Genomic DNA, 27579 nt, shown 5'->3' with positions numbered 1-27579 from the left:
CTTGGTGCACCATGCCACCCGGTACCCGGAAGCAGTCCCTCCCAGGTCAATCACAGCACCCGTGGTGGGCTGTGCATTGATGGGGATCTTTTCCCTTGTGGGGTTCCCTAGAGAGGTGGTCTCCGACCGGGGTAACAAATTCATCTTTAGGTACATCAAGTCTCTGTGAGAGGAGTGTGGGGTAACTTATAAGTTTACCACTCCTTACCACCCTCAAAGACATGGGTTGGTTGAAAGGTTCAACCGCACCCTGAAAGGTATGATTAGGGGCCTAAAGGAGCCCATGGGACGGAAGTGGGACGTCTTTCTACCATGTCTGTTGTTTGCCTACAGGGAGGTGCCTCAGAAGTCCTTAGGGTTCAATTCCTTTGAACTTCTGTATGGCCACCCTGTTAGAGGACCTCTCACACTGTTGAGGGAGGGGTGGGAGAAATCCCGTGGGAAACCCCCCCAGGATGTGTTCAGCTATGTGCTGGCCATCTGCAACCAGACACAATGCTTCAGGAAGCTCCCTCAGGAGAACCTAGAAGCTAGCCAGGAAGAAATAAAAAGATGGTATGACAAGAATACCACTCTGGTCGAATTTCAACCTGGGCAGAAAGTGTGGGTGATGGCGTCAGTGGAGCCTTACGCGCTCCAAGACAAGTGGACTGGGCCATATGAGGTGGTGGAGCACAAGAGCGAAGTAACCTACCTGGTTAACTTGAAGACTCCCAGGCAGCCCCTGAGAGTCTTGCATGTGAACCGCCTCAAACCCCACTTTGAGAGGTCTGAAGTGACAATGCTCATGGCTACAGATACTGGAGGGGAAGAGGATATTGATCCTCTCCCAGAAGTCCTGGCAGCTAAAGAGCAAGATGGGTCAGTGGATGGTGTGATCCTCTTGCCCACCCTGACCCCAGAGCAGCAGAGGGACTGTCACCAGGTGTAGGGTCAGTTTTCCTCCCTGTTCTCCCTGACCCCAGGTGTCACCAATTGGTGCGTCCATGATGTGGGTACTGGAGATAGTCTACCTGTGAAACAGAAATTTTACAGATTAGCTGACAAGGTCAGGGCCAGCATCAAGGAAGAGGTTTCCAAGATTTTGGCGCTAGGGGTAATTGAGCCCTCCAGCAGCCCCAGGGCTAGCGCAGTGGTCTTAGTCCCAAAAGCTGCTGCGCCCGGTGTTACTCCAGAACTCCGGTTCTGTGTGGACTACTGTGGGCTCAATGCGGTTACCAAGACTGATGCACACCCAATCCCCAGAGCGAATGAGCTCGTGGATTGGTTGGGAGCTGCCCGGTACCTCAGTACGTTTGATTTAACTTCTGGGTACTGGCAGATTGCGTTAACTGATGGAGCCAATGAGAGGTCTGCATTCTCAATGCCAGAGGGGCACTTCCAGTCCCGAGTCATGCCCTTTGGGTTGAAGAATGCCCCAGCCACATTCTAGAGACTGGTCAACCAGGTACTGACCGGGCTGGCGGAATTCAGCGCCGCATACCTGGATGACATTGCGGTGTTCAGCTCCACGTGGGAGGAACACTTGCAACACCTCTGTGAAGTGTTGAAGGCTCTGCAAAGGGCAGGCCTCACTATCAAGGCCAGCAAGAGCCAGATAGGGCAGGGATCTGTGGTGTACTTGGGACACCAGGTAGGGAGCGGCAGGAGGCGCCCCTACGGACAAAGATTGATACCATTCTGGCTTGGGAACCCCCCAAGACCCAGAAAGAGGCGAGAGCCTTCTTAGGACTCACCGGGTATTACAGGCGGTTTGTGAAGGGATATGGCAGCATTGTTGCCCCCTTGACAGAGCTGACTTACGGAATCAGCCCAGAAAAGTGAATTGGACCGAATGCTGCCAAACTGCTTTTGATGCCCTGAAGACTGCCATTCTCAAGGCACCTGACTTCTCCAGTGAGTTCAAAGTGCAGACAGACGCTTCCGAGCATGGTGTGAGAGCAGTACTCTCACAGATCACTGACGAGGGCTGGGACCAACCTGTAGCTTTCATTAGCCGGAGGCTACTCCCTAGGGAACAGAGGTGGAGTGCAATTGAAAGGGAAGCTTTTGCTGTGGTTTGGGCTCTGAAGAAGCTGAGGCGCTACCCGTTTGGGACTCACTTTTGTGTTCAGACAGACCACAGGCCCCTCAGATGGTTAATGCAGATGAGGGGTGAAAACCCAAAACTGTTGAGGTGGTCCATCTCCCTACAGGGAATGGACTTCACGGTGGAACACCGCCTTGGCACAGCACACGCCAACGCTGATGGTCTGTCCAGGTTTTTCCACCTTAGTGAAGAGAACTCCCAAGAGGGTGGGTAGTTCTTCCCACTTTCAGCTGGAGGGGACACGTGTTAGACCTGGCATCTTTGGCGTAGTTTACCCCTATCTTTTTGCCTCTACCCCTGTATTTTTTGATGCTGTGCTGGATTTCATTTTTGCTGGTTTAGATGCTTTGGGCACTTTTCCACTGCCGTTCATGATTGGCATATTTGTGTCGCCAAGAAGTCCCTAGTAAAGTGCACTGAGTGTGCCAGGGCTGGTGATAACAAATGCTACTAGTGGGCCTGCAGCACTGATTGTACCACCCACATGAGTAGCCCTAAAATGGTGTCTCAGGCCTGCCACAGCAGTGCCTGTGTGCAGTCTGTGAACTGCCATGTCCTCCTGGTCAGTGTCCCCACTGGCCAGGCCTAACCCTTCCCTTTCTGTACACATTGGTCACCCCTAGGGGAGGCCCAAGGTACCCCCTTGGGCAGGGTGCAGTGTATGTGAAAGGTAGAGCATGTACTTGTGCAGGTAACATGCTCTGGTAGTGAATTACAGCCTATTTGCGTTTTTCCCTATTGAAGGTTATCTTGCCCCATATGCTATCATGGGGGATGCTGGCAACAGTGGCTACCAGCATATCTTCCCATAGGAGCATGATAGGACATAAAAGTCTGGTATCCCTGAACTCAGAATTTAATAACACATCTTTTTGGAAAGGTTGTTTTTAAATCCTGTGTTTGAGAAAATCACTTTTAGAAAGTTGCTGTTCTCTTGTCTGACCTTTCTGTGTGCCTTTGCTTGTTTGTGAATTGACTGTCTGGTTTGTGAGTGACAGGGGCTGGGTGGCTCCCAGAGTCTGAGTGGGCCATCCCTGGGCTAAATAGCTCCATCTGCATCTAGAGTGGTGGGAGGGGATAGCACCTGGGCCTGAATAGGGCTGTGCCTGCCTTCCACAATACTGGCTCCACCTCCTGCTTGGCGGCTAACGACCCTGCCCCTCTCTCTTAAAGGAAAGGAGAGGCCAGGAAAACAAAGTGCTCCAGGAACACCCAGAACTGGTTCAGAGCCCTCCTGCACAAAGGGATCAAAGGCATTTAGGGGTAGAAGTACAGGACCCCTGACAACAGAAAATTAGATCATCCTGGAATCAAGAAGGAACCTCTGCTAAGGAGAAAGCTGAAACTGAAGAAGGAAGATTGTCCTGCTGTTGCTCTGCTGGACTGACCTGCTGTTGCTTTGCTGCCAAGGAGAGGGGAAGGACTTTGCTGTGTGCTGTGTCCCCTGTCTTGAAGGAATCTCCAAGGGCCTGAGAAGAGCTGGCTCCCTGTTAAGAAGTCCCAGGAACAAAAGAACTTCACCCCCATCTTCCCTGAACTCTGCTGAGAGAGTTCTGTCCTTCCTAGAGTGCTTGGGCCAGTTGTGGTGCCTCTGGAAGTAAGCATGAGCGGATTTTGCGGATTGGCAATCCGCGAATTTTGCGGATTTGCGGATTCGCAATCCGCAAAATCCGCGAATTCCCGCGAATTTGCGGATTTTTTTTTTTTTGTGTTCGCCCGTGTTTCTGCCAGTTCGCGAGGGTTTTTACAATTTCGCAATTTGCGAACTTACCTGTCGGGTCGCAAGTTTTGCGAACTTGTTGTTTCTACGTGTCCAGCCTGTTTGGGACACTCTTCTTCATCACTGCCACTCTCTGTCACCACTGCCACTCTCTGACTACTCATGCCACCCTCTGGCCCACCCATGCCACCCTCTGTTTCATCACCACACCCTCTGGTTGTCCAGTGTACATTATTTTCGGCAAAGCAAAGCACACCTTCCCTGCCTCAAGTGACCTGAATTAATTTGGGGCTGATTAATGTGTCACAGAATATTTTTTTAGCTGGCACCTGCTTCCTTATTGCGCCCTGATTAGTGATCTTTTGCACTTGCTAAGTGCTTTCATTGTTGCAAAATTAGTTACAACACCTGCCCTGCCCCAACTGACAATAATGAATTAGGGGCTGATTAATGGATTTGAACTTCCAGCCTGGCTCCTGCTTGTCTCCCTTAGCTGTAATTCAGGACCTTTGTGGCATATGTGTAACTATTCTGAGGTTCAGAGCAGGGTCACATAATAGTTTCAACTGGCAACTGAACTCTGGAGGGGCCCCTCAGGAAGCACTACAGGAAATGGCTACTAATGATGAGCCTGAACTTTTGAACCTGGTAAGTAGTTACTTTCAGTTTTGCTAAAATCGTATTTCTGCAATTTTGCACTTATTCGCGGGGCGCGAACTCACGCGAACAGTGCGAGCAGTGCGAGCAAAATCCGCTGCTCGCGGATTTGCGGATTTTGCGGGAGATTCGCGAATCTCGCGGATTGCGAATTTCCCGAAAATCCGCAAAATCCGCGAGCGGAACGGATTTTCCGCCCATGCTTATCTGGAAGTTGTACCTGTGTTGGGAAGCTGGAAAAGAAGAATTTGACGACTTTCTGTAAGTTTTGTCGCATTGCTCGTTTGCGGAGCGCATCCCAGTCAGTGCGAGGAAATTCCTGCCGCTACGAATGCCGAGATCATAGCAGTGCCTATCACCGCTGCCAGAGTCATCGCATACTTTGTTTGTGGGACGCACCAGACCGGTGCGGGAAGATTACCATCGCTGCGAGTGTCGTCGCAGAGCCTGTTGTCACTGGGTAAGATCGTTGCACCGCTTGCTTGCGGACCGCGCATCGTCGCAGCACCTACAGATCATCGCATCGCGCCTTTGCGAGAGAAAACTTCCTACGGAACCTATGCACCAGAATCCATACAAGTCATCGTCTTCCTCCCCATACAGACTGGATTCGTCGCAACACTCCCGCTGCTGCAGCGGGTTTGTCGCATCGCCTCCCCAGGGTCTCAGGAGCAACGCATCGCTTGTTTTCTACCGCACCAGCTTCTGCTTTGGAATTTTGTCGCATTTAAAAGGTACTGTTGGCAAAACGTGATGCAACGGGCAACTTTTCACGCAACTGTGGATTATTTTTCTCACAACTTTGAGAACTCTTTCGCAACCATATTCTTGAACTGTGTATATTGCATTTTTGTCGTTATGGTCTTGTGTAGTTTAGATTAAATTTCTTTATTTTTTCTAAACTGTTTCTGCTTTGGAATTTTGTTGCAGTTAAAAGGTTCTGTTGGCAAAATGTGACACAACTGTGAACTTTTCACGCAACTGTGGATTACTTTTATCGCAACTTTAAGAACTATTTCGCAACCATATTCTTGAACTGTGTATGTTGGATTTTTGTCGATTTGGTCTTGTTTAGTTTGGATTAAATACCTTTATTTTTTCTAAACTGTTGTGGAGTCAGTTTGTGGTGTTTTCACTTTGTTACTGTGAGTGTTGGTGCAAATACTTTACACATTGCCTTTGATAAGCCTGACTGCTTGTGCCAAGCTACCAAAGGGGGTGAGCAGAGGTTATCTACTAAAGAGTGTTTCCTCCTTACCCTGACTAGAAGCAAGGGTCCCTATTTGGACAGTGGTACCTACCTCTGCCAACTAGAGACCCCCAGTTCTAACACCTCCGCTATCCTTATCACTCCAACAAAAACCGGACTAATATCCACCACTCAAATTACTTTCATATTTCACCATACTAATTCACCACTAATTTTTTATGGGTTTTTGGAGTAGCGTGCTTCAACAACCCATCCGGGGTAACAAGCGCTATATGAATACAAGCCTTTTTTCCTCTTCTGTCCTTCTGAATCCAAATAACTGACTAACCTATCGACCACTTAAAATGTACTTGCATGTTTCACTATTCTAATTCAACACTAATCCTCTATGGATCCCGGAGTAGTGTGTTACTCACCAAAAAGCGCTCTAACGCCTCGTCAGAGGTAGTAAGCGTTATACAAATGCAATTACAAAACAATACAATACATTAGTGACAGAATTGGGAGTGGTATGGTACGCCCGTAGCATCTCCTGAATAGCATCCTCCACCTTTAATTGGTTAATGCATGCCAATTAGATGCACTCTTTGACCATACGATTGCTCCTCTCTACCAGGCCATTGGTGCGTGGACAATATATAGGGCAGTCTTGAGATGCAAGAGGAAATCTGCCATTGTGTGTGAAGTCAATTACACCCCATTATCTGTAACTAAGGTAGCGGGTATACCTTATGTAGAAAATGGGTCTTTTAAAAAAGCTACTAGTGACTCAGTGGTCACTTGATGAACCGTTCTAGTGATCACCCAATGAGAATGGTAGTTGATTAAATCAAATGCAAAACGTTTTACCACTTCTTTGTAATTAATAGAACCAATCATATCTAGAGCTAATTTTCCCCACCGTTTATCTGGAAGGCTACAGGAGACAAGGAAACTTTGTGGGCCAATTTAGATTTGTCACTCTTAGCACAAATGGTGCAATCTTTGACTTTGACTACAACCATGGAATCCATATTAGGGAACCCGTAGCGCTCCCTCACTCGGGATTCGGTAAGTCTTCTACCCAGGTGGCCTTTATGGGCCAGGTCAATAATCTTGTCTCTCAAATTCATTGGAGGTATGATCTTATCATTCCTGAGCACAACATTGTTATCCTTATTAATTCGGTACTGAACTTCTCAATAGCCTTTGATGTCGTCATCAAACCTCACTGTTATTACTTGGCCAACCCAGGAGAGCACACGATTTTAGTTGGAACAATGCCACATCCATTGAGCTTGTTCCATTCATCATTGGTAATAGAAGGAGAACTGGCTACCAGAACAGGATGCTCTGAGGTAGCGAAATCTTCCACTATGTCTAATGGGACTCTGTATAAGAAGTCGGACGCCTTATTCTGATTGTTGGTACATATTCGAGTTTGTAACAAAAACTTTCTAAACCTGGGACCCATTTGGCAGTCCAAGGAGTACTATTGTATGATCCTTTAGTCGAGAACATATATATAAAAGGGGTTTGTGGTCAGTGTGGATGTCGAATTGCGCCACAAATAAAACTTGAAATGCTTGACGGCCCAAAAACATGCCACAGCCTCTCTTTCTACCACAGCGTAGTTAGCTTCTTATTTATTCATGGCCCTAAACACGAACGCCACAATCCTTTCTTTGCCATCAATGATTTGAGACAACGTAGCACTCAGGCCTTTGTTGCTGGCATCCGTCATAAGTATTGTTTTTCTATTGTGTTCAAAATTCCATAGATGGGGAGCTGACAATATGGCATCTTTTATTTTCTCAAAACACACCTGATGGCCATCCGACCACTTGTAGTGAAAATGGTTCTTCAACAATTTTCTTAGGCTGTAAGTAAGATCCAAGAGGTTTTTCACATACTTTACCATAAACTAAGCAAGACCTAAAAAAGATCTTAGTTTGTCCTTACTACTTCGAGCACTCACGTTCTTAATAGCCTCCAGCAAGCTCAATTTGGAATTGAATCCATCCTTGGAAACTGTGTGTCATCCTAAGTACTCAACAGCATCAACACCTATCTGGCACTTTTCTTTTTTTAACGTAAGCCCAGTCTCCCGGAGTTTGTTTAGAACAACCCGTAGATGTTTATCATGCTCTTCCACCGTGGCCCCATACACTAGAACATTATCCTGATAGCATATGGTTTTCAATATGCCCTCTAAAATGTGCTGCATGATTTTTTGGAAGACTGCACCAGCAGACGCCAATCCAAATGGCAACCTGTAAAACATGAAAGAACCCATTGGAGTAGTAAATGCTGTCGACCATCTGGATTTTGGAAGTAACTCCACCTGATGATACGCATTAGACGGGAAACATCCTTTACAACGCAACTTTTTCCACGCAGTGCCTTTACGACGCAACTTTTTCAACGCAAACCATTACACGCATTGTGCTGGGGGGGCGCTCTAGGATAGGGAATAGGTTTAATTTACTACCCAACGCATTCCCTACTATCCACGGGGACTAGAGTTGGAATAGTAAATTAAACTATTCACTATCCTGCGCCCCAAAGCACTATGCGTTGTAAAGCCATGCGTTGTAAAAACTGCGTTGTAAAGGCATGGGTGGTAAAAGCATGCGTTGTAACGTCATACATCTGCATTAGACATATCCAAGACAGAGAAAAATACTACCTCTCCCATGGTGCTTAACATCTTATGAATGCGGGGAAGCGGGTGTATTTGATTCCAGATGCTTCTATTAAGGTCATGTAAGTCCTAACATACTCTAATATAATTACTTTGGCTCTTCTCCACAAAGGGTGGCAACCAATCTCAGCTTTCTATTAGTTGAATAATTCCAAACAGATACAGCTATGGAGCTTTTCTAAGGGTCCCATCATAAGATGAGGTATAGGTCTGGTTTTATGTATGGCAGGTGTGGACCCCAGTTTTAATTTATTTAATTTTGGAACACTTTTAATAAGCCTAATTTGTCACTGGAAATTTCTGGAAAGTCCTCTCCAAACTGCTCACCATTGACAGACCAGTTTACCATCAAAATATTGATCAGGATTATTTGGATCTAATTTGATTCAAAGATCTTTCTGGTGCTGCCAACCCAGCAAATTAGATCCAAGATTAACCACATACACTACCCACAGTAGGCCGATTCTTGAACATTTTGCAGGACTTGAATATCCCTTGAGGGGACTTGGGCCCTTATTGTAACCACTGGGGGCAATATCTGGGAGTAGTAACTTAACCTCTTTACCATCCATAAACTTTAATAAACTCTGTAAAATGAATAAAAGTAAAAAGTGAGCCTAAATCCGTAAAAACTTTCACAGGATTCCCATCAAGGAAAGTATCTCAATGGACAGAATGGATTACTCTATCATCATCATTCGCCTGTAAAATTATTTTCCATACAGCTTTGGTATTGTCTTCTGCCTTGTTGGCATCCATACGTTTGTCATTTCAATGTCCCTGCACACCCTTGCAAAATTACCCTTATTGATACACTTCCTGCAGGAGACAGTCCTGACCTGGCAATTTGTGGAATTGGCTAAATGATTACTACTACTACAACGGTAGCATCTCAACCTGTTGTTCTCTCCATCACTCTTGGATTTGGAACTTTAATTATATACTTTATTTTGCACACTTTGTTTTCAGAAGCTCCCCCCAAACCTCAGATACTTGTTCATAAGAAGTGGTGGAACGCATTTCTTTTAGGCAAAACAGTGTATTTTCAATAGACTTCCTTATCTCTAAAGCCTCCTGTAGATTGGTTTGCTGCTGTAGATGTTTTTCTTGAATTCTAATATTGTTGGTACAGAGTACAATTTGATCCCTAATGAGTCATTCATTCAATTTTCTAAAACTGTACAAACTACTCAACCCCCTGAGAGCAGCTACACAATTTGTTATACTTTTGAGCTTACCTTGATTGCAACAGAAAAAGTTAATGCTAAAGAATAGTATTCATTTTATCACAAAATTATTTTTCTAATTTAAGATATGTGACTTTATAAACATCAGGTTTATCGCCTTCCTCATCTTATTCCCTCTCTGGCTCAGGAAGAGATTCATACATTTGTCTACCATACATACCTAAGTTATGGAGCAGTATGTGCTGCCTACTTATGTGGCTAAATGTCTCACCCCAATCACAATCAAATAAGATCCAAAGATATTAACCCATTCCGTCCATGGAACATTCGGCCCCCCTACCTTGTTTAAAAATGGATCAGGCTGGGGCATACTTGCTGCTGCCATCATTCAAGCTCCTGCACTCCCTACTCAGCAAAAGCCCACTGAGCAACTATTTAAAAAGAGGGGCTGCAACACATAAATATTGGACAGGGACCTGAATAAAGAATGAATCCCTTAATCCCAGAGACCCTAGAAAACTGGCTAGAAAACAGCTAGAATTATATATCCCTGAGGTGTAACCTCCAAACCCTACATGAAAACCAATCAGCAGCAGTAGAAAAGACTAAATACTATTATGGAACAAACAAACTAAATTACAGAATATAAGAAAGTTTATGTCTTCGTGAAACTGGCAGACTAGCCTTTGCCAATTTCCCAAATACGGAAGAGAAAATGCTCACAATAAAAATAATGGGGCATATTATCAAGAATGGCTTTAAAATTATCTCTGGTTTAATGGCAGAAAACTGCAGCTAAAGCGGCGATAAAATATGCCCTGGAGAATTCCAATAGAAGCCCATGTTGATACCCGAACATGGACTTCTATTGCAATTCTCGAGGCATATTATCAGGCCCATTATCGCCGCTTTAGCAGCGGTTTTCTGCCGCTAAACTGGCGATAATTTTTAACACCGTTCTTGATAATATGCCCCAATGTTTGTATAACAAATCGATACCAATGTTTAAAAACGAAGAATAAGAAGTTTTGTGCATCACCAAGAGAATGAATGGTAGAAGCACCTCACCAGTTCCAGCACGCCTCAAGGATCTTGCAAGGTGTGCACATCACTGCAAAGAAAAGGCGTGCGCAAACTGGATTGCCACCTGTCCCCATCTGTTAACTGTAGATGGCGGTCCCGTCCAACAGGGAAGTCGAGCAGAAACGTATAAAAAAAGACAGGCCGGAAGGACCTAAGCTGCGCCCGTCAGCAAAATGGCCGGGCACCAAGGATTCCACCGCACACCTCCAAGCAAGCCAAAAAGGAAGCCCCTCAAGAGAACGGCTCGCCTGATAAAACAAGGTGCGCTTCCTTTCTCCTTGCCATGGAGGGCGAGCGCAGCCAGCTGCCCTCCAAGCAAGAAAGGAGATGATGGCCCAATGGAATACTGTGCCCGTCAGTGAAGATAGGAAACCAACATGTCAGAAGAGCCGCTCTCCCGGGTATGCTTAGAACAGGTTACAAAACTGCAAAGGTTCTCCACAAATCACCAGTACCCAGGAGAACGCCGAAGCAGAAAATCGCCACCCCTCAGCTGCTGGAGAGGGTCCACCTGCAGAGGGAATGATGGATTAGGAATTGCCCAGCACTTCCACATAACTACAATACAGTAACTTTCTTTGAGAAGTGCGTCAGGGTAACCTGTATGATTTTAACATGTGGAAAACCAGAATGAAATGAAATATTCTTTATTCTTTATAACAATTTCGATAAAATTAACCAATCCGTAGAGGAAAATATAATATACATATTAAAATCATTAATTGCCATTAATAAGGTTTACAGCTTTTGATAAGGTCAAGACGGTATTATCACCAATGTTGTATACATGTCAGATTTACTGATGGTCCGCCAGAGAACCGATTACAATATTAAACAGTGAATCAAGGATGTTCCTCTCTTTAATAAAATAACATTTAAAATACAAATTCAAGTTAATTTCTCATATATAAGTAAACATTTTACCAATTTGCTGTAAAGTTGCGGATCATTTGGATCAAGACACTTTAGTATGGCAGATCTACAAGTGTGTATGCCCCTGCATTAAAAGGATTTTTAACAATAAAAGACTATTTAATTTTAAAATGGACAAATACAGATCAGATTAACAAAATCCTGCTTCGGAGCACCACATAGAGTGCATGACGCCGGGCCACTATATTTCCAGGGCCTTATTTATGAAGGCCTTGCGTCAGTTTTGCGCCGCCGGTGCGTCACTTTTTGTGACGCACCAGCGGTGTAAAAAATGCGTCTCGTTGCGCCATATTTAAAAAGTGACGCATCTGGGTAGATGCGTCACTTTTTAAACCCCTGCGCCACATTATACCTGCGTCAGGTATAATGTATGCAGAGGGGGCGTTCCCCCGCAAAAAGCCTCTTAATAGTAACGCAGTGAAATCTATGAGATTTCACTGCGTCACTTCTAGGACGCTGTTGCGTCAAAATCTTGCGCCTGCCTCACAGCAGGCGTAAGACTGACGCAAGCCTTTTCACATGGGGCTTTCCCCATGTGAAAGGACGCATTGCTGGAGTTGCGTCACTTTTGTGACACACTCCAGCAATGCGTCACTTTTGCGCTTACAGATACGTCAGAAATACTGACGTATCTGTAACTCCTTGTGACATGATGCGTCATACATTAAATATGACGCATCAGGAATGTCGTAAGGAGGGCGCAGTGAAAAGTGACGCATCGCTGTTTTCACGCAGCGATGCGTCACTTTTCATAAATGAGGCCCCCAGAGTGGTTGATCAGTCGGTAGTGACCCAAGATGCATTGCTAGCAGTTTCCTTTTTAAATATATAGAGTACGTTATCTTCAAGTAAGCTGCTGGTTGTAAGATCGTATAAGATTGCAGTACCATCCAGGCATGAGAGCGCTTGCTGAATTTAATTTTAGCCTCCGTTAACGAGTGTCTTTTTGCTGCTTTGGTTATTATTTGTCGAAATGTTGTCAATGGTATGTTCAGGTTCCATAAATCCGACACCTTCGTTAACTTTATTGATAGCTGCAAATACTTATGATAAGCTGATCGTGGATTCTTCTTCTGTGCTTCCCAGATGGCACTATTTAGCGGGTTCTGGCAGTTTAACCAGATTTTGTACCATACTTTTATTGTCGCATACATTCTTGCTAGACGTTGCTGCCGTAAACCAAATTCTAGGCAAATCTGTGTAGGGGAGAAATTTCTCGGTAAACCAAATACTGTTTTATATGTCTTAATTTGCATTCTCTCAAGTACTGCTGCTTCCTTGCCGTATTGAACTTCAGTAGTATAAGCTAGAGTCGGCAAGAGCTTTGCTTTAACAACGGCTAATAATGGTTTAAACGATGGACCACTTAAACTCTTTTCTATTAAGCAGAAAGCATGTATCAATCTGTTTCCTTTCTTGATTAAACCATCATTATGTGTTCTAAAATTAAATTGGCTTTCGATATTTAGACCGAGATAATTATAACTTGTGACTCCCTCCAAGTTCACATTGCCTAGTTTAAATTGTTGTCGTACCTGCAAGCGGTGACTTATTGTCATGACTTTTGTTTTTCGCTATATTTATTTCTAATAAGTTGTATTTCACAAATTCGCTCAATATTTGGATCTCTCTTTGAAGCCCAACTTTCGTTTGACTTAACAAAACCCTATCATCTGCATAGGATAAGTGTGTTAGTAGACAGCTATCTCAGGGAGGGTTTCGGCAATCTATTTTATACGCTTCAGATTAATTGTTGATATTTCTCCTACTGATGGCAGGGCTTCCATAAGCCTTGGTGGGGAGATTAGTAATTTGAGTGGTCACTTTTGATGGTATATTTAATGGAAAAGTCCTTTACTAGTGCGAGCAGTGGCAGGGTGAGTATTGTGTAGTCTATAGTTGGCTGTGCCTTCATCCCTTGGAATGTAAAGTTTGGAGGGGTATCACTCAGGGTTCTTCCATTAATTACTCTCATACCGAGGTGTATTATGTTTGTCACAAAATTCTGCCCTTGCCGGTCACTTCGTTTAAGGTATGAAGCAGCTTGTGTGTTCACTGCCCAGATCACATTTTCCTGCATTTAAGTCACCATCTTCCTCCGGTGTAAATATCAAGTTACAATTGAAGTCACCTGTTATAATTATTTCCCATGAGGGGTTCTCGAACCTTATTTCAGTTATTACATTAACTAATTTGTTAAATAGTGTCTTCTTCCTCTCGCTGCTTGGATGTGCATTCAAATTTATAAGAATGATGGTATTTACTACATTTCAATGCCCCAACCCAAAACTGATCAACTGCATTTCAGATGTTGTTGCTGGCAACTGCACAGATGCAGTGTTTATTGTTGTAGAGATGTAAACGGCAAGGCCACCCGTTTGACCTGCCGTATCGTTGAGTTCTTGTTGCCTCTACATGATGTAATGTAGCCTGCTATCTGTACTGGTGTGATCAGTCAGGCTTCTTGAAGGGGGATTAAATCAAAATGTTTCCAATCGTCCGGTGCCGCCTTATGCTGTAGTTCTTGTTTTAACGACAGCTGGAATTTGTGATTGCTGTCATTATCATGTCAATCTCTTAGTTTAGCCGTTCCCGATCCGCCATTTACCACATCAACCTTTCTTTGTGTTTCTAACTCAATGCCTCTTGAGTCGCCTCTTGCATTTTTTAGTACAGAATAAACTGAGGTTAAGCTTTGTGTATGTCTTTGATTGTTAAGTGGACATAGCAGAGGTAAAGGATAACATCGCTTTGCTGGTTTAGAGAGTTTTGTGGCCCAGTCCTTAAACTGCTGATTTGCTTTTAAGATCAATGAGACTAATTGGGATGAAGAGTTGTCTTTACAACAGGATGGTGAGTCGGAGGACTTTTATTCCATGTCGGAAACATCTTTACCCTCATCCTGCGATGACTTAGTTGCACAATATGCCCAGCATATGAGTATGGAAATAGGAAGCCCAGCAAGCAGTTTGTGCTTGGACGACTCAATAGATATTACGGAGGATAGCCCCTCTACAGTTCGTAATTTTGTGTCTGAATCCTCAGTCCATATAGGTAAAGATGATACGGCATGTCAATCTCAGGACGACTCACCAACGGCAGTAAACAGTGATATTTAATTGGCCCTGATTTACGAGTCCATAATGTCGCTGCGCGATGAGACAAGGGAGGAGAGCCAAAGGGTACAAACCTTATGCCGTAAGCTCCAGAATTCAGTGCAGAGGATTTCGAAGTCACAGGCAGATTCTGTAAACAGGATTAATGAGGGCGAGACCCACATTTCCAACCTTGAAGACGTAGTCGAGTAGCAGAAAGGAGTGACAGAGGCACTGCAGGGCGTAAAGGAGGACACTCTGTGGAAACTTGACGATTTTGAAAACAGGGCTCGTCAAAACAAGTTGAGGGTTCTCCAAGTCCCTGAAGGCAAAGAGGGCCAGGATCCACACAAGTTTGTAGTAGACCTGTTTAAGAGTGCCTTTCCGGAGTTAACCAAATGGGATTGGGACAGGGAGGTCGAAAGAGCGCACCGCTTTCCATTCAATATGCGAGGGCCTGCCGGACATGTAGTTGGTAATTCAGCTGAGAGAAATTTGAGCAGACCTAGGGACTTGCTTATCTCCTTCAATAGTTTTTTAGCTCGGGATGATGTTTTTAAACTTGCAAGACCAGACAAGCGGCGACCTGGCCTAGGTTTTAAGTTTTTTGTCACCCCTGACTTTTGTAAATTCACTATGGACAATCGCTGGCAACTTCGACAACTAATCGTCCCGCTACAGGCCAAGGGAGCACAAGCGTTTCTTCTTAACCCTGCAAAACTGAAGATCATACACAAAGAACTGACACAATTTTTCACTAATGTAGGGCTGGCTAAGGAATTTTTTAATAAGATTTAGAAATATAGTATTCGGGGCAGCTTGCCTACAGTTTAACCCCAGAGCTATGTCTAATCTACTGCTTGAGTTTTTCTAATTTTCCTTGAGTATTAGGTTTGCTTCCATATAGTTGGATTCATTTGGTAAATGCAGTATCTCTCGTTTATATATAGTCTCTCTAGTGAGGGAGGAGATTTTTTTTCCTTTTGAATTGATCAGTGCAGTAAAGGTCTTGTGAGGGGGTATGAGGGAACTGTCAGCTGGCATCAACAGGACCATGAGTCCAAACGCCTTGTTATTGGGAAGGGTGGGGGGGGACAGGGGGAATGGGGGGAATGGGTGTTAGGGGGGTTTTGGTGGTGGGGTTAATGGGGGAAAAAAATCACACTTCCAGTCAAAAATGATAATAAATTTAAAAGAGAGTTAATAAAAAAGTTTGCTATTCAGTGGGACAGAAGGTTTTTGTGTGGCATTAGCCATGTTAATTTGTATTAAACTTCGGTGGGGAAATTTAGTCGAGACATATGGCAGCTGCTAGAGACATTCGAATATGCTCCTTAAATGTTTCAGGGTTAAATAATTTCAATAAATGGAGAAGAATAGCGGCTGAGCTATGTTATGTGTCCCCGGATATAGTGTGTATTCAAGAAATCCATCGCCCATGTAATAAGCACCAGGCACTAGTAGAATTGGGTTTTTCTGTCCTAGTTTCCTCTCAACAACAAGCAGTAACAATTCGTGGGGTGGATATTTTAGCGAAAAAGAACTTGGTTACTGTACGACGGAAATTAATTTAAAAAATAAATAAGGATTACAGGTACAATACTCAATTTGTCCACTATTGGCCCACATGCACACCGACCCTCTGTTATATTCAGGAAAACTTTGTCTTTCTGCATTATAAAGTCTGTCAGCATTTCAATCTTTGACTTTATGCCCGCTATATGGACTGCAATTATATCCATTAAATTAATCTGGATATCCAGTTTGTCCGACAGCATGTTGAGTGCAATGACAGTAGTTTGCAAAGAGTTTAACAGTACTGTGTGTTTTTAAAAAAAATCTTGCATTTTTATTTTTTAAATGTCCTCTTTAATATCTTTTACTTTTGTCGTTGGGGTAGTTGCTTCATTTTTCCTTCTTATCACTTTTGGCGGTGTTCTACTACCCAGGAGGCAATCGCTGTCCAACATGTCAGCCAGGTTTATTATTTGATCATTTAATATTTTATGCTTATGAAACAGATTATCATCACTGATTGTTTGTTCTAATAGGCTTGAAATTTCAATAATCCTTGTTTTTCCTCTTGTGTTTGATCTTTAACTGGATTACACAGGTATTTTGCGCACAGAATTTTTATTGAAGTTTCTGATGTCTGTATTATATCTACATTGTTTGTCAATAAAATAGATTCAAGCCATAAATCATTTGTTTCATTTGCTTTATCCAAACTCGACATGAAATTTAAATAATCCTTTTGTACACTTATTCTTGAGGGCTCCAATCTTGGTGTAGAGTGATTTATATTTGTGAAATGTACTTGAGCATGCATCAAGTGGATGTTTTTTAGCAAAAATTATTATAAGATCTCCACTCTGATTAACTACTCCTTTTGGGTTTTGACTCTTGTTGAGAATTGCTACTATGTCTCTTGTAACTGGGTTTAGCTCTGTATTTATAGTTAAGACCTCTTCTATAGGAGAACCCAGCTTTTATGGTGTCAATGGATTTGTATTCTCCAACATTCTCTCAAGTCAAGTCATGAAGCTTTATTCGGTGCATAAAAAATGACCATAAAAGCACAGAACACATACATTGTATAATATTTACAGTGATTTATAGGATGGGGAGACTACCAAAATATAACAGACACAATGATTTAAAAACACATACTTTTCTTGGCCTTAGTGGAGAAGTGTGGCTCACTGGTTACAGGAGGCAGACCTGGAAGCAGAGGTCAGCCCAGGACCAGGGTTCAATTCCCAGCTCGGCGGGGTCTTGAGTCCTAAAATGTCCATGGACGCGACAATTCTCGCTCCGGTGCCTACTCGATTCACGGGTACACACTCTGCGACTCTGGGCAATAGCTTGCTTAATCTCCACAACGGCCCCTCGCGGCTGGATGCCTGGCTTTCACCTTGCGGATACCCTGCCGGGGTTATCTCACATGGGAATACCCGGACGGGTCCCCGAAGCAAGCGCTTAGAAACCGCTCGGTGATTTGTGCTACATAAATTCCTGTACATTTACTTAATAGATTGGATGAAAAATGTAGCAGTTAAAAAACAGACATCGACATGTTGCAGGTTAAAAATAAGACTCATAGCCTGGATAACTGTACGTACTCCATATTTAAGAAACACAGGTTTTAGATAGGTTGTACGAAAATTCATATACAGTTTACAGATCAAAAGAAAGTGCAGAGTACTTTGTTTGGATACCCCATCACAAATACATGGCCCCTGTGGATATTTCTTAAGAGTTGGCAGAGCTACTAAGTGATGTGCTACACCAAACCTCAGCCTGGTTAGCACAAACTTGTGTGATGGACTTGTCACCCATATTAAATAGATGGGAAAACGTTCAACAATAGTATAACTATTGTAAAATGTGACAGTGGATAAAGATCCGTTAGCAACAGCTCGCTTTCTCACAGAGAAGGCCAAAAATGTGGATTTCAGTTCAGATTTTGAAATTAAGACCGCTGTGCCAGGATCAACCAAGACATTTAAATTAAAGATCTCAGAGAAACAGCTGATGACATATTTTACCAGGGTATGTTAGAATATTTATCCAACGAGAGACAGCCCTCAATGATCAATCTGGTAAAAGATTTTTCCTCCTGGAGCCTGATTGACCACCAAGTCATAAATGGCCTCGGGGATAATTGATCGATCAGGAAATTAGTGTCCATTTCCCGATGGATTAACTCAGTAGAAGCAGAAGTTGGCAACGACAGGAGCTTTTTTAGAAAGGAATTTTCCTCCTGCTGCAACTTATGGTCACGTCTATGTCCCCAGGCACCAGCCCCATAGAGTGCGATACCGACGCACCTGGCTTGATAGATCTTAAGCATGTCTCTGGTACGTCGGTCCCCGACCTTGTTAGCGAATCTAAAAACACCGTAGGCATTTTTTGCCATTTTAATATGGATGTTTTTAAATTCGTTGGACCATGATCTATCTTTGGAGAAGGTTATACTAAGATAACAAAATGTATCCACCAGATGCACCTTATCTTTATCAATAAAAAAGCAGTTTGAAGCTTTACTTTTAGCCCTACAGGTCATGGTAAACCTTTTCCCCTTATTAATAATTAATTTTCTATCGCTGATAAATGTAGAAAATCTATTGATCAGGCGCTGTAATCCTAACGGTGTTCTAGAGAGCAGGAAAGCATCATCGGCGTATAATAACACCGGCACAGGAGCTCCATTTATCTGGGGGGCATCCGCTTTAACACTTTTTAAAATTTCATCGATTCTGTTAATAAATAAAATGAAAAGGAGGGGGGCCTGGACACAGCCCTGTCTAATCCCTCTTTTAACTCCAAATTTTGGGGTGCATTCACCATTGGTGCCGAAACGCACACAAGTTTTAAGTTTCCTATACAGCCTAGCTAGAAAGTAGATTATGCCCTCTGGTACTCCTAACTGTAACAGGGTTGGCCATAAAATAGAATGGTCAACCATGTCAAAAGGACTACTTCGGTCTGCGAAGCAGAGGTAAATTGAGCCAGATTTTGCCTCAGTATATTTCCCAATCAATAAATCAAGGTTTAGACACTGATCGAGTGTACCCCGGCCCTTTCTAAATCCGTACTAACTATCGGCAAGGATACCCTCTTCCTCTGCCCATTCCTCTAACCTCGCTAACATAACTCTGCTCATAATCTTGACTGAGGAGTCAAGAAGAGAGATCGGACGGTAATTTTTCACCTCAGACCTACTGCCCTTTTTATGTATCGGGATGATGATTGATTCCCCCCATGTTTCAGGGGCCTCGGTACATACAGCAGCATTAAAAACAATAGCCAAAAGAGGACTCCACATCTCCGGCGCTGCTCTATACACATCAATGGGCACTCCATCGGGTCCCTGGGCTTTCCCCCTCTTACTTGTCCGTATGCCAAGTTCCACCTCACTAACTGTGATATCCAGAGGTAAAACTTCCCACCTTCTTTGGTCATTATCCGAACAGCTGTTAGAATCAAAAATATTTGAAAAATGGGCTATCCAACCATCGCTCGGGACATTAGAAGTTAACTCTGGCAAATTTTCATCCTTAAGAAAAGGAGAGTTCACCGTAGCCCAGAACAGAGTACTATTGGAGCACTCGGCCGCCTGATTAAGAGAATCCCATGCCAACTGTTGTAGCTCCCTCTTCCTCTGTTTTAAGGCACACTTATATTCTCGTCTTGATTTTATTACAGATTCGGTGTCCCTGTGTTTTTTGGCAAGGGCATGTTTTAATTCAGTTAAAAGCCTGGTACATGAGTGGTCAAACCAGGCCGGTTCATTTTTACGATGACCCCCTTTAGGTTTAGTGGACCTGGCATCAATAGATTTATTAATATCATTAAAAGCAGATAAAACCTGTTTATGGTCGGCACTGTTGTCAAGTATGAGAGTGATATTTCCCCATACAATCCCTGACAATAGAGCCAATTAATTCAATAGCTTTTTCCCCTACCCATTTTAAACGGACTCCGTTTGGTCTATGGGGTGCTAGATTAGAAACTGTAGTACCCACGGGAACAACACGTTCACCCCAAATAGTAGTTTCCAAGATAATGCTATTATGGTCACTTAGGGATGATAATTCAATCCTAGGGAGAGCACAACAGGAAGTAATATTAGAAGAAACAATCACATGATCAATAACTGAGCTGGTGTACCGGTTCTTAAAAGTAGGGATAATTTGACTATTTTCATCTTTTGGGAACCCCAAAATTTCCATATCATAAGAAATTATTTAGAGCCTCTCCATATCGGTTATGTCCGAACTGTAGATCATCCAGACCGGTATCATCAATAGACCCACACACTTTACCCGTCAGCAGTTCACATAACGGGATATTAAAGTCACCAACCCAGATAAAATCAAATGAAACATTTACATCTGGGATTATATTTTCGACAGTGCTAGCCAGGTCATCAACAACTACTGGCCTGGTTATATCGAAAATATTATTGTAATAATTTACCAGAAGAATATTATGATCTCACCCCTCTAATAACCAGAGAATCTGGGCATGTGCTCCTACAGTTATATACTTTTTTACTATAATCGGGCGGTGGATAGATACTAAAATCAGAAGACCACCTTTGGCTCTTCCTGGCCCAGTACCCTGCGCCGGCAAATTATAAGAAACAAACCCCTCATAATTAACTTCTTCCCGACACCATGTTTCCTGGAAACAGTGGATGTCATAGCTATTAATAAAATTCGACCAGCCCAGGGCATTCCCCTTAGATTTCAGTCCTGCAACTTTCCAACTAGTAATAATTATCCCATTACCCCCAGTACTAACCCTATCCGATGGCAAGGTTACATTGGGTCTATCTGTTTCCCTTAGATTTCCAATAGGCGGGACCTCACAATCATTTATCTGGTTGGTATATTCCAGCCTAGTTACCATAGAGACTATAGGGCTTTCGATTATTCCTATTACCGGGGTATTAATATCCTCACACAGGTGGGATGGGCTATTCAAAATAAGTCAATCATTAGAATCCAAGCTGTTTAAAGCATGAAAACGATTATGTAGTGGAATGTTTAAACCTGGCCTAGAAAAAGATGGGAATGGCTTCGGCTGGCTAATATCTTTAGGTGGTACATTACTAAGGTGGCTATAAAAAAAGCTGAGCGGGCGTGCACACACACTGTTGTCAGTAAACAGTAGGGAAGCTGCTCTAAGCAAAACTGTAGCAACGTGTTGGGGGTGCTTAAAATTGATAATGACACAGACCCCAATACTGTTCTTTCTAGAGTTATCATTGGAATAAGCAAATGGAAACACACAGTGTTTGTGCAACCAAGAAACTGATTATTTTTCAGAGAGTCATGGGATTCTTGCTGTGACTGGGTTGAGTGGGTGTCAACCGCGGGAACATTAGTTAAAACAACCACATAGGAGGCGCAGTCTGGGGGGAGATTAATAAAGCGTTTCCTCATCACTTCCGTCCACCCCACTTTGTTCTCAACTGCTGCGGATGCTGGGTTTCCCTGGCTCACTTGGTTTCCCTGGCTCACTGCGGGTGGTTGATCTGGTATTACTGTTTGGTTAACCCTAGTTCCCCCCCTCAGGTGGTATTACTATTTCTTTACTTACATCATTCCCCACCTTTATGACCTTATTGGTTTCGGCGAGATCAATATGAGTCTTCAAAAAGGCCACCCAATCTAGTTACTTCATTAGAAACCTGATCTAATTTGGCTAGTAGGAGTTTAATAATCATTTCGAATTTAGACTCAATAATGCTAACCAACAAGTCAAATTGTTCAGGGTTCAATGTAGTCATCCCATCCTTTTCTAAGGCATCATTTTCCCCCACTAGATTTTTGGGGGGTATATCCACTCTTTTAGTTTTCCTATTGCCCCCCCGTTTGTTGTGTAACTTCCTGCAGGTCCTTACTACTCTACGTACAGGAGATGGTTGTTGTGAGGTGTCCGAGGGATCATTCAACACAACCTGACTTTGTACTGGGGATACAGGTATTTCATTATTAATTGTAGCCTGGCTACCTTGGTTACAGCTATTGTCTAGGGCTGGTATATCTAGAGAGGTAGACAGATTAGAGGGGGAAGCGGGGGACTACCCCGACTTAATGAAAGTCGCCGGTCATTATTAATCTTATTTACTACTTTAACCAGGTAGTTATCCATCGTGACTGGCGCTGTGGGAGTTTTCGCAGATCGAAGTTTAGACATTATGAAAGCTTAGGGTAGAACCTGCAAAACAAATATTTAAAACACCGTAGCTATCATGAGTCACTCTCATTAAAATTTAAATCTATACTACTATTATAAAGAGAGAAGTGTGTCCTTTGAGCCAGGTAAACTCGAAAACTGCACCACCAATCCAAACACCCAATACATCTTTGAAAACATCAGGGCACGCAGATGGACATAGGCTATATTAAAAAAACAAATATACGTTATTTAAAAAATGTAATATAAAAAAAAGTAGTCCCTTGGAAGAAGCGCCGGCCGCGACGTGCGTGCTAACACCAGGAGCGCGGGGAGGAGCGGCGTACAGGAGCAGGAGGAAGAGCGGTGGACGTGAGCACGGGGAGGAGCGGCAGATAGGCGGAGAGGAGCTGTGAGGAGTTGCGGACAAGCGGGGAGGAGCGGTGACGACCGGCGAGGAGCGGAAGAGCGGTGAACTCAGGAGCAGGTAAGAAAGACTCCCACTGCTCATGCATCTTTGCAGGTACCGCAGCAGTGAAAGCCTTGCATGCTATGTTGGGTACATCCGGCTACCGAGCACCAGGAGGAAGAGAGCACCCGCGGGTGCGCAACAGGAAACACAATGACAACGTCGGGGCGGGCAGGGGCCCTGAAGCACCCTTAACGTCGAGGCGGGCGGGGGACCTGAAGCAGCCTTAAAGTCGGGGTGGGCGGGGGCACTGAAGCAGCCTTAACGTCAGGGCGGCGGGGGCCCAGAAGCAGCCTTGCATGCTATGTTGGGTACATCCGGCTACCGAGTGATGCAATTCAGTGGCCTGACTTCCACCCACATCCTGAGGATACGCTACACTTTCGGTTGCCAAAGCAGCTCAGGAGCCATGTCTAAGCTGCCGACAGAGCACCAGGAGGAAGCGAGCACCTGCGGGTGCGCAACGGGAGACACAATGAAAACGTCGGGGCGGGCAGGGGCCCTGAAGCACCTTTAACGTCGGGGCGGGCGGGTCGGGGTGGGCTGGGGACCTGAAGCAGCCTTAACGTCGGGGCAGGCGGGGGCACTGAAGCAGCCTTAACGTCAGGGCAGGCGGGGGCCCAGAAGCAGCCTTTTGCTCCCGGACAACGTTGAGACGGGCTGCTAGTATGTATATAACAATACAATATCCTTAAAACGAAATAGTCTCACGAAAATGGGGGTAAGTCTTTATCCGCAGCTACCAGGGTCCGTGGCCCAGCCCAGCCTCGTTCAGCCACGGACTGCCCACCCTTTGCCCGGGCTTCGCCCGCACGCGTCCCGCGGGCCGGAAACAGATGCTGGCAATATCCAGTGAAAGGAGGGCGTGGCCGGATAGCGCTGGAGCCTCTTGCGCTTCCCCCGGTGGTGCTGGCTGTCAGGACGCTGACCTCAGGGTGCTGCGTCTCCCGTGGTGCGGGAGGCTTGAGGTTGATTTATAGTCCCTGGTAAAAGGGGGCATGGCCGGGTAGCGCTGGAGCCTCTTGCGCTTCCCCCGGTGGTGCTGGCTGTCAGGACGCTGACCTCAGGGTGCTGCGTCTCCCGTGGTGCGGGAGGCTTGAGGTTGATTTATAGTCCCTGGTAAAAGGGGGCATGGCCGGGTAGCGCTGGAGCCTCTTGCGCTTCCCCCGGTGGTGCTGGCTGTCAGGACGCTGACCTCAGGGTGCTGCGTCTCCCGTGGTGCGGGAGGCTTGAGGTTGATTTATAGTCCCTGGTAAAAGGGGGCGTGGCCGGGTAGCGCTGGAGCCTCTCGCGCTTCCCCCGGTGGTGCTGGCTATCAGGACGCTGGCCTCAGGGCGCTGCGTCTCATTCTCTCTGTTATTGGATAAATAACTGTTGCTGGGTCTTTAAGAAAGGTAAACTTGCCGGTAGGATTCATTAGCCTGAATATTGGGTAGTTGAGAGACGTTAACGTGGAACCAGGGTGCTGAGGGGATTTTCTAAGATGGAAGGGTTTTCATACTCTTTGTTGTTTTCCTTTGATTTGAGGTTTTTTCTGCATTGCTTGATTCCTAATCCTTCCAGATCTCATTGTTCCGGTTTGCGAGTTTAATGCTCAATTAAGTAGGTTTGTTTGAGAATTGATGAGAGCAAACATTCTATTCACCACCCTGATGTTTGCCCCAAACCCACACGACCAGCCGGCAGTTTATTCACAACAAACACTGTAGGCCCAATACCCTGTAGACCTACTGCCCTGATCGCTCCTCCTCCAACCTCTGAGCCTGTACAGGCACTACGGGTCAGACGCCCAGATGCCCGTAATGTAGCGATGGGCAGCTGGGGGTGTCGGTGATGTGGAAAATTTCCCCCTAAGTACGTCACAAAGTCAGAGGTCTTTTTTTTGTCCGAAACCCCACCTCCCCCCGAATTGCATCGGAGTAGGGGGTGAAGCGTTTGTGATAGGTTGGTAATCTCAAGAGCACCTCCGGGAAGTGTAATGTTGCAATGGTGATAACAGAGTTTTGGGAGGTATGGCGTGGGTTTGGCACAGCTTAGAGCTCCGAGCTTCGTTCTCCGCCCCCACTCACGCTCTCTGTTTCAGCTCTCTTTTTCGCTCTGTTCCCAAGCAAAGTGTCCGGTTCGATCACTGCGAACCCACTGGCTCACTGGAACGCCGTTCAGCTGGTCCTACCACTCCACCGGACTTAACGTAACGTGCGTGGGCGAGAAAGTCTGCCTGACAGTCACAAAGAGGGTAATGTGTGGAAAAGCAGAAGGGAAATAGACGGTAGATGCCTCTTTTCGCAAACCAGTCATCGCCAGTGTTGTAATTAACAGGCACATGCATCAAAGCCTTTTGCGATTGCAAACGGTGCGATTCGCAAAAATCGACCGTTTGCGATCGCAAAATTAGCTTTCGCTATGCATCAAGACTCAAGGCCCTTGGAATTTGAGAATTCGCAATTATTTGCGAGTTCTGAAATTGCGATTGCATTTAAGGAATCGCATTTTGCGATTCCTTAAATGCAATGCATTAAAGTTAAAAAATCTGGGATTTCGCTAATAGGGGGAGCAAATTACCATGAAGTTTAACTCCATGGTAATTTGCAAAAACTTTGAAAAATGCACTTTTGTGCATTTTTCAAAGTTTCAAGTTGAGCACACACATGCCCTTAGGGCATGTGTGTGCGCAACATATGTGCACAGATCAATTTCAGGGGTGCAACAGGGTGTTCTTTTGACACCCTGGCACCCTTGAAATTGTATTCTCAATTTGCGATGCTCTAACTGAGAATCGCAAATTGAGAATATCATCCCATTCATCCCTATGGGCCTTTAGGCCCATAGCAATGAATGGGGGGGTATTCCTTAATTGCGACTCGCAATTTGCGATTCGCAATTAAGGAATGTTTAGAAATCGCTATTTTTTTGCGATTTCTACATGCATGGGCTTTTGCAATTCCTTAATTGGGATTCCTTAAAAATCGCAATTAAGAAATTGCAAAAGCCAACATTGATGCATGTGCCTGTAAGCACGAAGCGCAGGTCCATTAAGTTGCCTTTATTCAGTGTCTCCACTACTCCACACCAACTCCAACAGCCCTGCCTCAGCTGTGCCCGGTCAATATTCCAAGGCAAGCTCACAGGCAACAGTCAGGATGTTCCAAAGTTCTGAAGGGACGAGGGAACAGAAACATACTAATATAGACAACTACATTACAACAAATACCTTATTAGCAAATGAAAAAGCACGCAGTATGAGCTTCTTCCGAAAGTTCCTTCTAAGTGTTATAGGAGAGCGTCATCTACATTTGCCTTCAGTGCTTTAGGAACCCAAATCTGCTTCCTCCAGCAGTTCCTTCTCCATGCTAGGGCAGTGTGATCAGCTTCCACTCTTTTTTAGTGCTTCAGAATCCCATAATCTACCCACTTGCTTTCTCGGTACTACAGGACCTAAGCAGCAAGACCACCACCAGAGAGGGAGAGGTCTTATCAGAGTTGTAGGACCCTCTTAGCGAGTTCTTTCTGCACGAATGCCTTCTCGGTGCTTTAGCATTTCAGGTGGCATCAGCTTTCCCCAGCAGTGCATTCTCAGTGCCAGTCCTCACTTGTGAAAGGGTTACCTTCCTTGGCAAGTAGGAGATTGCAGTTTGTGAAGGCCTTCAAATGGCAGTAAGACCACATTGAAAAGAATCCTGCTTTCCGCATCAAGTCAGTACACCTCCTGTGCTCCAGTGGAGCTGCAGTCACAGAACTCACACATCCTAACACAGTATCCAGGCTGAATGACCTAGTTCAATGCATACGTTCCATTATCGGCGCAGGATGATCCCCACCCGCACCAAAGTAGAAAAGGCATGCATAAATAAATACACCACACAACTTTTTTGTTTGGAGAAAATATGGCTGCAGGTTTATTACATACAACAGTATGCAAATTACGGTGGGTTATCTTACGGGCGATCCAAGGGCAGGTAGCCGTACTAACCTATGCTACCCTGCCCGCCTGATGAGCCAAGCACTGTGAAAAAACCAATCAGTGCTACCCTTATAGGGGTGATCCCCTTACTGGATCACGCAACACATTAGTCCCTTATTACTCGCGCCCCTTTCAGGGCGGAGCGTAGCAAGGTAAGCCCCCAATTGTTCAGGCCCACAACCACCCGAAGGACTAACGGGGCGCCGACGTCATTGTTCCAGGACCCTCCTCTGGGGCTCCTGGGATTTGGCTTCGGCACCCTTATTTTGCTCTTGCAGAGGTATCCTTCTGTACCCAGACTGCTTCCAGATCCCCCTGTAAATCCGCCACAGCTCTGGAGGCGGCACCTGTCGCCTACTGAGCCCCCACCACCAAAAGCACTTAACTCACTTGCAACCGGCTCCTTCCAGTCTCCCTTGCATGTCCAAGAGGATCAGGTTCCTTACAACCTGAGACAAGTGGACCTCATCAGCATCAAAATAGCCTCACCTTACTTTGGCTCAGCTCATGTCTGATAAACCCAAAACCTCTTAGGTCTGAACTTGCGCATAGCACTATTCACGCGTAGCCCACGCCTGCTGAAGCCAAAACCCCTTGCTCCGCGACTTGCGCATGGATCGGGTTAGCCTTCTCTGGGGATGTACCAGTGCCTCACTTGCCCTGCAAGACTGTGATGGTTTCCCAGGAGGGAGCTCTCTAAACCTCGCTATATCACCCTGCAAGCTGATGTGGCTCCCACCTCCTGCAACCAGTAGTTCTAGCCCTTCTAGCATTTTGAGCTCCCTAACGCTTGTTTCCCCAAT

At 44.9% G+C, this 27579-nt stretch overlaps 1 pseudogene; it reads left to right on the top strand.

The window, feature by feature from the left end:
* Positions 1–27579, top strand: part of LOC147700966 (uncharacterized) — a 44335-nt pseudogene that overhangs the window by 10664 nt on the left and 6092 nt on the right.

Source organism: Lissotriton vulgaris, chromosome 7 (assembly GCF_964263255.1).
Source record: "Lissotriton vulgaris chromosome 7, aLisVul1.2, whole genome shotgun sequence".
Classification (NCBI taxonomy): domain Eukaryota; kingdom Metazoa; phylum Chordata; class Amphibia; order Caudata; family Salamandridae; genus Lissotriton; species Lissotriton vulgaris.
This window is presented reverse-complemented; position numbering and strand designations above follow the sequence as displayed.